General features: G+C 40.8%; 1 non-coding gene across 1 annotated transcript; it reads right to left on the bottom strand.

The window, feature by feature from the left end:
* Positions 1-11295: 11295 nt before the first annotated feature.
* On the bottom strand, positions 11296-11368 carry Trnaa-cgc (transfer RNA alanine (anticodon CGC)). Its single transcript has one exon. It is a non-coding gene; the product is annotated as a tRNA-Ala (tRNA).
* Between the last annotated feature and the right edge of the window lie 1650 nt (positions 11369-13018).

Here is a 13018-nt window from a genome sequence, read left to right as displayed (position 1 = left end):
AGTCCATACTAGTTGAGCGGATGTTGATCTTGAGCGTGTCGTCAAAATGACGTCACGTTCGCAGAAAGTCTTGTGAAATGAGTGTTAGCTAAGCCGACTAGTCCGGATAGATTCCCATTTCGGTGTTATAAACAATACTGTGCGGCGCTGGCCCCTTACGTATATTTCATTTATCGCGACTCTCTCACCCACCGCAAATTCCCAAGCGCATGAAAAAAAGCGCTGGTGACTACTGAATATAAGAAGGATAAAGGAACGGACCTACAGAATTACAGACCATTGTTCTTAACATCGGGTCGCTGCTGTAGAATCCTTGAGCAGAGTCTGAGATCGAATATCATATATTTCCTTGCGGACAGAAAGTTTCAGTCAGCTAATCAACATGGTTTTAGAAAGCATCACACGCGCGAAACGTGATAAACTGCAATCTATGTATGAAGAGCAACGGGCAGGTTCCGTGTTTCTATATTTCCGGTAAGCATTTGACAGGGTGTCCCACTGCAGACGGTTAACGAAAGTACGAGCATATGAAATAGGTTCCCAGTTACGTGAGTCGTTCGAAGACTGCTTAAGAAATAGAACCCAGTACACTGTCCATGACGGTGAGTGTTCATGAGAGACATAGGGATCGTCAGGAATGGCCCAGAAAAGTGTGATTGGATCGCTGTTATTTTCCGTTTACATAAATAATCTGACGTGCAGAGTGGTCAGTAATCTGCAACTGTTTGCTGATGTTGATTAGTAGGGAAAAAAACGTAATGTTTGAATACAGCACTAGTACTGTGCTGCTTGAAATAGTCACGTCTGGGTGTAACGGTCCAAAGTGATTTGAAATGGAACGAGCATGTGTGGACTGGAGTACGGAAGGCTAATGGTCTACTTCGGTTTATTAGGAGAGTTTTGAGAAAGTGTGGTTCATATGTAAGGGAGACCACGTTTAGGACGGTAGTGTGACCTGGTTTCAGTACTGCTCGAGTCTTTGGGATCCGCATCAGGCCGAACTAAAGGCCGACTTTGAAGCAGTTCAGAGCTGGGCTACTAGATTTGTTCACGGTAGGTTCGAATAACATGCAAGTATTACGGAGATTCTTCGGGAAATCAAACTGGAATCCCTAGATGGACGACTATGTTCTTCTCCAGGAACACTATAGAGAGAATTTACAGAATCGAAATTTGAAGCTGACTGCAGAATGATTCTACTGGGGTGGTAAGTTCAAATGGGAACACACTGCTGAGGTCATCGGTCCCAAGGCTTACACGCTACTTAATCTAACTTAAATTAACTTACGCTAAGGACAACACACACCACGCACACAGGAAGACTCTAATCTCCGTGGGGGGAAGCCGAGCGGATTCTCTTAAATTCATAGTACATTTCGCATAAGAACCACGAAGATAAGGTAGGAGGAACAGGGCTCATACGAAGGAATATAGTCAGTCATTTTCCCCTCGCTCTGTGAAAAAAGAAGTAGTGAACGGTCGCCTGTGTTCCACGGAGGCAACTGTCTGGAAGTTTTGCATAAATGAAAAAATGTGAGAATAAGTTGGAAATACAAATCGTCCATAAAAGCTATTATCTTACGCGAAATAAAGCACTGGAGTTAGTAATCTTGGCTGCGGATGGAACAGGAAAGGAAATGAGTAGTTGGGGTACAGGGCACGCTCCGCTACGTACCGTACGGTGTCATCTAGATTACGTATGTAGATGTAGATGTAGAACTTGAATGAATTAACCATATTTTAACATTATCCACTTTGAAAAATTTTAGGTAGCTGTTTTCAAACGTTTGTATGTGATTTAATACATGACATTCTGCCATAGATATTTTTCTTTACTTCGAAAAACAATACATTTGAGGTGCAAACTGTAACCTTCCGACTGTGTCCAAGAAATTTCGCCTCTAGAAACATTGTCCTACGGTGACGACACAAATCTAAACATTACTGACTTATTTTATTACCTTTCTATTGGTGTCTACCGTTGACAATGCAGGAACCAGCTTACCAACTTGCATACCAAACACGCCTTCAGCCGATCGCTACGCACTAACACTGTTGTTGATTACTACTGGACCCCAACGCGATGTTATTCACCATGGTGTAACATTTGTGGACGAACATGTGGCATTCAATAATTAATACAACACAGTTTTTTCTGTGGCAATTACTTTTTTAAAAAATGCAATCTTTGTAGTGGGATATCGTGGTATATCCCCCTATAGCTTCATGACATCGGGTAGGTGTCGGCACTCTACATAGTCCCCAAACTGGTGCCTGGAACAGAAGTGCGTTCCAAGCAGAGAGCAGTCTTTGAGTTTCTTTTGGATGAAAACCACCGCATTGCAGGTATTCACAGGCGCTTGCAGAAAACCTACGGAGACCTGGCAGTGAACAGAAGCAAGGTGAGTCGTTTTGTCTCCAGTGTGCCGACTGGCCGCACACAGCTGTGACTCCTGCAATGCTGGAACGTGTGAAGACTCTCATTCAAGGTGATCGACGGATCACAGTCAGCCATCTCGCTGCTCAACTGGACTTCTTTGTTGGCAGTGGTGACACACTCGGCCACCAGCTTGGATACTCATAGGTGTGTGCCTGCTGGGTCCTCGCGGCCTAACATGATACCATAAAGAGCAACGGAGGACCAACTGTGAGGAATTGCTTGGGCGTTACGAGGCTGAGCGCGACATTGCTTTGTCGAATAACGTCACAGGCAATGGAACATACATTCATCACTTCGAACCGGAAACAAAACGACAACCCATGAAGTAGCGCCACGCCAACTCTCTTCCGAAGAAAAAGTTCAAATCTGCACGCTCAGCCGTCAAAGTCGTGGGAACGATCTTCTGGGACACTCAAGGGGTTATTCCGTTTTAAGTCCTCCCTCATGGTGCAACGATGAACTGTGAAGTGTACTGTGCTAAACTCAGGGAATTGAAGAACGACTTCAGCCTGTTCATCGCCACAAAAATGCAAACGATCTTCTCCTTCTCCATGACAACGCAATGCCTCACCCAAGTCTTTGCACCCGTGATGAGCTCGCAAAACTTCATTGGACTATCATTCCTCGTCCGCCCGACAGCCTGGATCTCGCACCTTCTGAACGCCATCTATTTGGCCCGGGAAGCAGTGCGTGCGTTATTCGGTGGTTATCAGTGCAGCAAGTCGTTGCATCTGACGTCGTCCAGTAAAGTGTTAGCATGCAGGCATACAGGCCATTCCTGTAAGCTGGCATGAACGTCCGTTTACAGATGGTGTTCGAAGTGATTACCATTGGTATCAATGCAATGCTGCATCTTCTTATCATGGATTGAGTGGTATTCCTTGTCACATCGGCACTTATCGAAGCACATGCTCTGACAATTCTCTCTCGCAAATGTTAAGGTGTAGTCTTTATAAACAATGTCCCTTACGAATCCCCACACAAAAAATCCCGATGTTTCAAGTCTGCGAACGATCCGTCCATGACACATCTCCTCCGCGTCCAATCCCACGATTTGGGAACGGTCTCTAGAACTCGTTTCTAGCCGTCAGTGAAAAATGTGCCAGACACCCATCGTGTTGATACCACATTCTGTTCCTTATTCCTAAAGGTATTTGTTCCAATAACAGACCTAATGTTTCTTGCAGGAATGTGCTATACGTCGTACCATTAAGATTTCCTTCGATGAAATAGGGACCTGTAATTCTGTCCTCCAGAATCCCACAACATACATTCACCGACCACGGTTTTTCGTGTGCAGCTTGCCGCAACCAACATGGATTTTCAGTTGCCCAGTAGTGCATGTTATGCAAATTATCATTTACATGGTTCGTGAATGTAGCCTCGTCAGTAAATAAAATCAAATTAATAAATGTGTGATCCTTCTGAGTCAGTAGTTGAGCCCATCGACAGAATTCAGTACCAGTACCAGTTAATTCTTGGTGTATACTGATATGGTAAGGATGATATTTATGGCGATGCAGAACACGAACAACACTACTCTGGCTCACACCAGATTCCCTTGCAATTTGACGTGAACTATCACAAGGCTCTCGAACCACAGTGGAAAGAGTATAAATTTACGTTTCCTCGTTAGTAACTTTTCTTTGCTGGATATGTTTCTGATGCGTTAAAGATCCAATTGTTCTCAATCTACCATACACATTTTTAAATGTACGACGTGTAGGTTGTGTACGTTGAGGGTAACTTTCAGCATATAAAGCTCTAGCTGTCACTGAATTTCGTTGGCATTTTCCGTAAATGAGAAGCCTATCGACTTGTTCTTAGAAGGAATACACATTCGCTTGATTCGACGATACTAGTCTTACTGTTCCTATTGGTGTTGCACAGCGAAACCGTCGAATGGTGTTTACAAATCAATGGCACGTCAGATGGATACAGCTTATTCGGCTAATGTTCACTATTTGCACGAGACAGGAGAGAGAATTGTCAGAGCATGTGCTTCGATAAGTGTCGAAGTGATAAGGAATACCACTCAATCCATGATAAGAAGATTGCAGCACTGCACTGATACCAATGGTCATGACTTCCAACACCTTCAGTAAATGCCAACTTGGTGACCTTCGTTGAACTTCAAACACCTTACTGTTACATGTCATTGAATCCGTCTCGATAGCCGCTATCAGAAAATAAGTACCAAATTATAGCATCCCATTCAAACAACAAAGTTGAAGCGACCCCACCTAGCACCAAAACACCAACGTCATATTATGGCTCCCATCGTCCCACGCAACTTTCGTCCAACAATCTTTTCAGCTTCTCTCATTCTTTCGGAGTTATTCTAGGTGGCAATAGTTAGTGACTCACCCTGTATAAAACAGGACCCTGGGCAACATGGCGTTGGTGAGCAGCGGCGGAAATAGGTGTGTCCGGTATGCAAGACGTGAAAGTGGTTCTTGCAGTGTGGATAGTTGATTATAATTGTGATGTTCGATAAGGACCATTAGTCGACAATGATTTAGATTTAATGGCATTACAATGAGAAGTATAATAAATGGTTCAAATGGCTCTGAGCACTATGGGATTTAACATCTATTCTCATCAGTCCCATAGAACTTAGAACTACTTAAACCTAACTAACCTAAGGACATCACACAACACCCAGCCATCACGAGGCAGAGAAAAAAATGAGAAGTATAGTTCTATAGACAAAACCAGAAGATGATTTCTTACATTCTCAGAATACGTTGTTAGTAATTAAGATCAATTTCCATGGTTAAATGCCATGCTTAATGTATATATGAACTAACACTTTAGTACAGTCAGTCACAACCGCGCATTTAGACCTCCGATAGCCTATTTGAGCATACATCTGCCACCTTCAGATCTTCCAGCGTTATTAACACATATCACTGCATTTATCAAGTTATGACAAAATCATGAAGTGTATACAGAGTGTGGCGAAGTATATTTACATATGTTAGAATTCAGGTATGGTACAAACATGTTATAGAATTAAAAATATTTTCCTAGATTTTTAATACGAATAACTGTTAGTACGGATTATTTCTCAGTTACTTGGTGTAATCGAAGATATTTAATGTGTGTTGAATGAAGTTGTCAACAGATTGTCTAAGTATGTGTACTTCGCTGAAAAATCATTTAAATTTCTGAAATCAAGATTTCATTTAATATTAAGCAGACAGATGTATTCCCAAGGTCTGTGGATCAAGACCGTAACCAAGTAATAGCTTAAGTCGTTAACGTTGTATCCTGACATTCCAGCAATTCTTTAACAGGCTCTCGAATTTCACTGTAGAAAGTTTGTTGAATTGCTGTAGATCTTAAAATGATGTTCATCAGACAGCTTTTAAATAGCGTAACTTTTCCTACTTTTATTGTCGATATAAGCAGTATGATGATTAGTTCCAGTTTTCACGTGCGTTAAATGTTTACAAATAGACGATCCCACACTCCTACGAAACGGTTTGACAATGCCAAGCCAGTCACAGTACACTTGCACATACGGAGGCTAGCAGTGGAACATCACAGTTGCCTTTGAATTACATAGTTAGTGGACGCATGAAGTTGCACGACGACAGATAATTGTGCTCAGAAATGTATTTAGTTGACACGGAGAAATTTAACACAATATAAACTGCTGATAACTTTAAAGTACAGAGCGATCGATGACGAAGGTGCGAAGTGAAATTTTTCCAAAGAGCTTTCAGTAACATACAGGATACCAGGTTCTTGCAACTCTGAGACATCGATGTTGGGTATGCTAGTTCGCGCGGGGCTGACTATTTTGGGATGGCTTAAGAACGTTCAGTTGCGTGGATAAAGCTAGGTTAGATTTAGCTAATTCAGATACGATTTATGTTACTACATGCAACATGAGTAGAGTGGTAAATTTTGGCACCTACGAGGCATAATGGCACAAATGAAGAAAGTAATTCGAGGTGTATTCGATATTTGATTATAATTATACCTGAAATTAACTAACTACTTTACAGAAATTGAAACGCGTTATTTTAAGGTCGGAATACCAGTCTTCTTAATGAGTGGTGTCAACATGCTAAACTCAAGGGATTAGCTCAGTCCAAGTTACCCATTTCATACTATAGTTAAGTTTTCAGTTCTTAATAACTTGTAATTAACACAGTTTCGAGCAAAATCAAATACACTAATGAAATCAGAACAGTGAAAAGAAAAACAAAAACAGATATTGGGCAGCCTTTGGTCAGCATCTGTTCTCCAGGTTAGGGACAGTTGAGAATTCCTCCAGGGTTAACAATCGTGCAAACCTGTGGCCCTAACAATAAGGGTCACTCCATTTATAATATTATCAAGCATGGAAGAGTTCAATGTGAAATTAATTACCCCATGGAGACACTCCACTTCACCAAAGTGAGTAAGCTGAAAATCAGTTTCTAGGGAGTCTGCAGCTTTACACAGAGAAGAGTCGGAGCGTCTAGGAATCTCAAGCAAAATGAAATATAAGACACTAAGTTACGTAGCTACTTTCACTGCAAATTTCTTCTAAAAACTGAAAACTAATACCTCTTACACATACCCTCAAAAAACCACAAAATTCTCATAACGGTACTACAAGAAAAATGATTCATGCATCAAACAATTTCTATTCTGGAGGTTTGAGAATACAGAAAGGAAAGGCAGGCAAAAAGTTATGAAAAACACACCCCATTTTGGAACTGGCTTCATAATATTTAGGACTCCTGTCATCTTTGAATCACAGTCTGAAAGACTCTCCACATTCCCGTTCAAATCTATTAACAGAATATAAACCACTGAGAATGCTAGTGTCACCATAAATTAATGACATAAAAAGGACAAATCAAAGGTGGAAATCTCTGGGACTGAGTACAAGACGTTGTGCAAAATATTCCAGAAAAAACACAACATCCTACTCATGGGAGACGTCAATGTCCCGGTAGAGAATGAGAAAAAACACATAAAAATTGTCAGAGAATACGCAGCACATGACAGAACTTACCAAAATGTCGTCAGGTTGATAGAATTATACCAGGCACTACATGAGTTAGAAATCCACAGCATTTAAAAATATACCTAGAAAACAGAAAACGTGCGTCTCACCAAATCTATATCTAGGAGAATTTCAAATCGATCACGTGACACTCAAATGGAAGTGCCTTAAAAAATACACGAAATAAAACAGTCCTCAGAGGAGCCATCCCAGGATTTGATCACTACCTTTCTAAAATAAAGCTCAAAATCTTCCCCGACCCCCTCCCAAAAAGAAACCCAAATATACAACCACAAGAGCAGAAGTAGTGATCGAGAAAAGGTACTAAGCTTCCGCACTCAACTGGACACATGCAAAGCCAAAACTGCGATCAAATAAAAGAAAGCCTGACAACTAAATTCGAACCCAAGCGCCCATAAACAAAGTCAAACAACGTGCCTGTTGGATAGAAAACTGTGCCCCATTCCTTGATCTGCAAAGAAAAGGATGACAGCAGTGGCAGTTACAGAGAAACGAACATAAAAGGCACAGCTCAAGTGTAAGAAAATTAGCGAACAAAAACGAATCACAAAAAAGAAACAAAACAAGAAGAGAAATACCTCTTTAAAGATCAACGCAGACTTCATCAAAATACCATAAGGAACTTTTAAAAGCAAAATAACCAACTAAAGCTCAATGAAGTTACATTTCCAAGACAAAAATGCGAATATTGCCAACAACCACAGGCACAGTTGCAAAATATTAGCAGAATAATTCAGAAACCTCCTCAGCTCTGAGAAACCCATGGAAAAATTACCAACCGTACTTCAGAACCACCCAACATTAAGGAACTACGGACAGTCACAACGCATCTAAAAACTATAAAGCCTCCGAAGAGAATCAAGTAATAGCTGAACTTCGGGAAATTGTCAAGATCAGTTCTCTACACTCTCTCCAAAATATATCTGAGCAAATTTCGATAAATGAAAGAGTCGCAGACGAATGCAAGGTTGCCCTCATCCACCCACTCCATAAGAAATGGTCCAAAACAGACATTAACGTAAAAGGTGTTTTCTAAAGTCCTACTAAAGAGAGAAGAACCCCAACTGGACCACCCACTTGGAGAATAACAAGCGGGTTACAGGCAAGAAAGAGCCTGACCACAACAAACTCTAACCATAAAAACCTCATGGGCTGCCAAAAACTAAGAGCAAAATGGTATGTTATTACTAATACTGACTTTCGAAGAGCATTGAACATAATAGACTGGGAAACCCTAACATCTATACTAAAAGAATTAATCCTAGACAACAAAACCACTAACGTATTCAGGAAAATCTTTATCAAAACATACCCCAGAGTTAAATGGAAGAACTCTCCGATCCGTTTCATGTAAAAACTTGCTTACGGGCAGGAGATGGACTCTTCATACTGCTGTTTAACTCTTTGTTAGAAAAAGCTTTCAGAGAGTGGGACACGATGACCCATATTGGAATACGACTGGAAACATAAAAGAAAGGTATCAAAGTCAGTTGCCAAGTCTCTGCAGATGATATGGCCCTACTAGCCGACACCTGGGAAGAAGCCAAAGAATAGACCCTCTAACTACAAAGAGCAGTAGAGAAAACTGGTATCACATTATCCTTCGAAAAGACAAAAGTAATGAAAAACAAAAAACAACAGTGGAAAGATCATAATGTGGGAGGTCAATAATAGAAATAGTTAAGGAATGCAAATACCTTGTATAATGGATCAACTCTAATGCCTTCCAGAAAAAGGCTATGAAAAGTAGAATAAATGAAGCTGAATGAATTGGACTTCCAACTCATCTAAAACACTCATAACAAAAACGCCATTTCATGGAATGCAAAAACAAGGCACTATAACATAGACTCAAGCCACAAGTTCTATACGTGCCCTTCACCAACAAAGGACTAGGTGAAATTTTGAAGTTCAAAGAAAGGTAGATCTTAATGAAAATTCTACGTCCCAATTTCCATAACGACAAAGAATTCCACATCTGAAACAAAACCCTTTACTAAAGAACCGAAAAACTGTCAGTCACAATGAAAAAAGAACTGATTTTTATAAATATAATGAATTTAAACAGACATTAAAATATTTCTTTGGCTGCTTCCGCAACAAGAAGCAAAACCAAATTTTGCTTAAGGAAAAGGAGAAGGACTTAGAAGAACACCAAATCACAGATAATATGCGCACAGATAAAACTGCTAAACAAAATATCCAACGATAAGAAATAGAAGTTCCAAGTCAAAATCAAAACATAACGAGCAATCCACATCTCTGAAGAAGGAAAGGAAGCAAGATCAGAATGAATGAAAAAATACTGGGCTATTAGGAAGGCGTATAACATTAGAAGTGATTGACCTAACGTACCCCAAAGAAAGAAGATGAACAGGTATAGTAAGACCAGATGGAAGTTCCTCGAGCTCGCTTTGTTTCAATGTATAGCAACAACACTTGGCTCTGGTATGCTTCCTGCTATGAAATCTGTAATTCCGGCAAACAAAGAAGACCTCCCCCCCTCCACACACACACGGAACAATAGATGGGAATAAGCCTGGAGTTTGATTTATAGTTGACCGACCCATTAGAAACTCTGCATAACTTCCTGTTGGACAGGAGGTGCATACGACGTCGGTTGTTATGTTTTCAAAGAAAATGCTCCTCCGTTTACTCTAAAGCCAAATGTATAGGAAGCGATTTCAACCTCGCTTCCCTAGAATGCAAATCTATTCTGGGAATAATCTTTGCACCAAGAATGGTGACAGGACTGACCTCTGTTCCCAGTAGCGTCAGTATGAAAAATCAAGTGCTTTACAACATAGTATGTCACATTGTATCATCACAAGTATGACAGTATTGATGAGCAGATGATTAAGGACGCATAAAATTTCATAGAAATAGCCTTTTGTTCAGCGCTCAATATAGCCGTAATTTAAGGTGGTTTAGCATCAACCATCAGAGAGCCGTGTAAAATGATAAATAGTTTACGTCACAATTTCTGTGACATTAGCTTTCGATAACACGTACATCCATTCAAAACTTCCTTTTTAAATATGATAAAAAAAAGTTATTACAAATGAAAAATAGGACACACAAAATGAGGGAATGGGCACTGGTATGATCCAAAACGTTATCAAAGTTATTTTTCTTGTTGTTACTGATATCTTCAATTTCTCTCCACTCAGCGAGAGTTGCTCTTTATAGAAAGAAAGCTAATTCGAGCAACAACCTGCAGCATCTAGAATCTTGGAACCCTGTACTCATGACCTGCTAGCAGACAACAACATTCGTGATAAATCTTCTTGGACATAAAGTCTTTGAAGAGATCTTTAACCCTAATGTAGCAGTGCCAATAAAGCAAGAGAAGTTTACTATTTTTCTAACCTGTTTTTGTCTCGATCGCCACAATTTTTTTAACAATCACTATGCAGTACGCGTTTCAAGATATCCCGATTACGAGATATGCGGCACAACAAGAGCACTGAATCAAAATATATCAAATACGTAATTTTGCAAACCAGAATCAGGACGCAGGAAAAGCCACTAAAATATATCAATGCAAAGTATTGCATCCTGTAGTACGTACTGCACCACCGTCAGCACCCTACTAACCTGGCCTAATGGGAGACTGTAAGACAAAAATATGCGTCTTCATGTTACGTCAACGTAAGCTATCCATGTGGTGGTGGTGGTGGTTAGTGTTTAACGTCCCGTCGACAAAGAGGTCATTAGAGACGGAGCGCAAGGGATTGGGAAGGAAATCGGCCGTGCCCTTTCAAAGGAACCATCCCGGCATTTGCCTGAAACGATTTAGGAAAATCACGGAAAACCTAAATCAGGATGGCAGGAGACGGGATTGAACCGTCGTCCTCCCGAATGCGAGTCCAGTGTGCTAACCACTGCGCCACCTCGCTCGGTAGTTATCCATGTGAACTGAAGAGGTGTTATAGCCAGAAGAGTTTTCCATCATTGAGTCCTTCGTCTGTTGCTTACTCCCCTGTAGATTAATGTTACATTCCTGTTTCACTAGAAATCTGCGCGGGTGTATCGGCGATTGAAAGTAATAAAACCTACTTTATGGATAAAAGCCTGCACCGATGCAGATATTTGCAGATATCCACAATAATAATGACTTTGAGATTGAAAGTTAAAGTACAGTGTTAATAGAAAAAATTCGCCTGTTTTTGCGATGAAAGGGATCGATAATAACGATAATTATTGTTTAATTGATTATTATAATCTTTTCTGGACTGAAAGCCCCATATTAGCTCGTATGTGGGGTATCCTGAAGATGAAAGATGAATTGCTGATATCTGCAAGAGCTAAGGACGGCGTCATAGAGATGTACTTCATTTTCTGAACAATTATACGTACGTTATACTTCCTCGTTGTATTTCCTTGCTAAGTTACGTCTGAATGATACTTCTTTCATTTTCATTAACAAATGTTACTAACGTAGTTACCGAAAGGTGGCACAAAATGACCCAAAGGCTATAATAGATCACTTGCTCTATTTGAATCTTCATTTCACAGTCGGATTCCTGATCGTAAACCAAATAAATAATGTTCCATAGAAAATCAGTGAATCTGTTAACGTTCCTCTTAAATATAATTAGAAGTACAAAAAACAAGTCTTCTTACATTCAACAATTTAACACGCTAATATGATTAGTTACTATGGGCATTAGCGTACATTTTATCAACAAATTACACTGAAGAGCCATAGAATCTGGTACACCTGCCTAATATCGTGTAGGGCCCGAGCGAGGGAGTGCCGCAAAACGACGTGGCATGGATCTGACTAATGTCTAAACTAGTGCTGGAGGGAACTGACACCATGAATCCTGCAGGACTGTCCATAATTCCTTAAGAGTACGAAGGTGTGGGGATCTATTCTGAACAGCACGTTGCAAGACATCCCAGATGTGATCAATAATGTTCATGTCTGGGGAGTTGGTGGCCAGCGGAAGTGTTTAAACTCAGAAGAGGGTTCCTGGAGTCACTCTGTAGCAATTCTGGATGTATGTGGTGTCGCATTGTCCTGCTGGAATTGCCCAAGTCCTCCAGAATGCACAATGGACATGAAAGGATGCAGGTGATCAGACAGGATGCATACGTACGTTTCACGTGTCAGAGTCGTATCTAGGCGTTTCAGGGGTCCCGTATCACTCCAACTGCACACGCCCCACACCATTACAGAGCCTCCACCAGCTTCAACAGTCCCCTACTGACATGCAGGGCCCAACTATTCATGAGGTTGTCTCAACACCTGTACACTTCCATCTGCTCTATACAATTTGAAACGAGACTCTTCTGACCAGGCAGCATGTTTCCAGTCACCAACAGTCCAATGTCAGTGCTGGCGGGTCCAGTCATAGCTTAAGGCTTTGTATCATGCAGTCATCAAGGGTACACGAGTGGGCTTTTGGCTCCGAAAGCCCATATCAGTGATGTTTCGTTGAATGTTTCGCACGCTGACACTTGTTGATGTCCCAGCATTGAAATCTGTAGCAGTTTCAGGAAGGGTGGCACTTCTGTCACGTTGAACGACTCTCTTCAATCTT

Source organism: Schistocerca gregaria, chromosome X (genome assembly GCF_023897955.1).
Source record: "Schistocerca gregaria isolate iqSchGreg1 chromosome X, iqSchGreg1.2, whole genome shotgun sequence".
NCBI lineage: Eukaryota > Metazoa > Arthropoda > Insecta > Orthoptera > Acrididae > Schistocerca > Schistocerca gregaria.
This window is presented reverse-complemented; position numbering and strand designations above follow the sequence as displayed.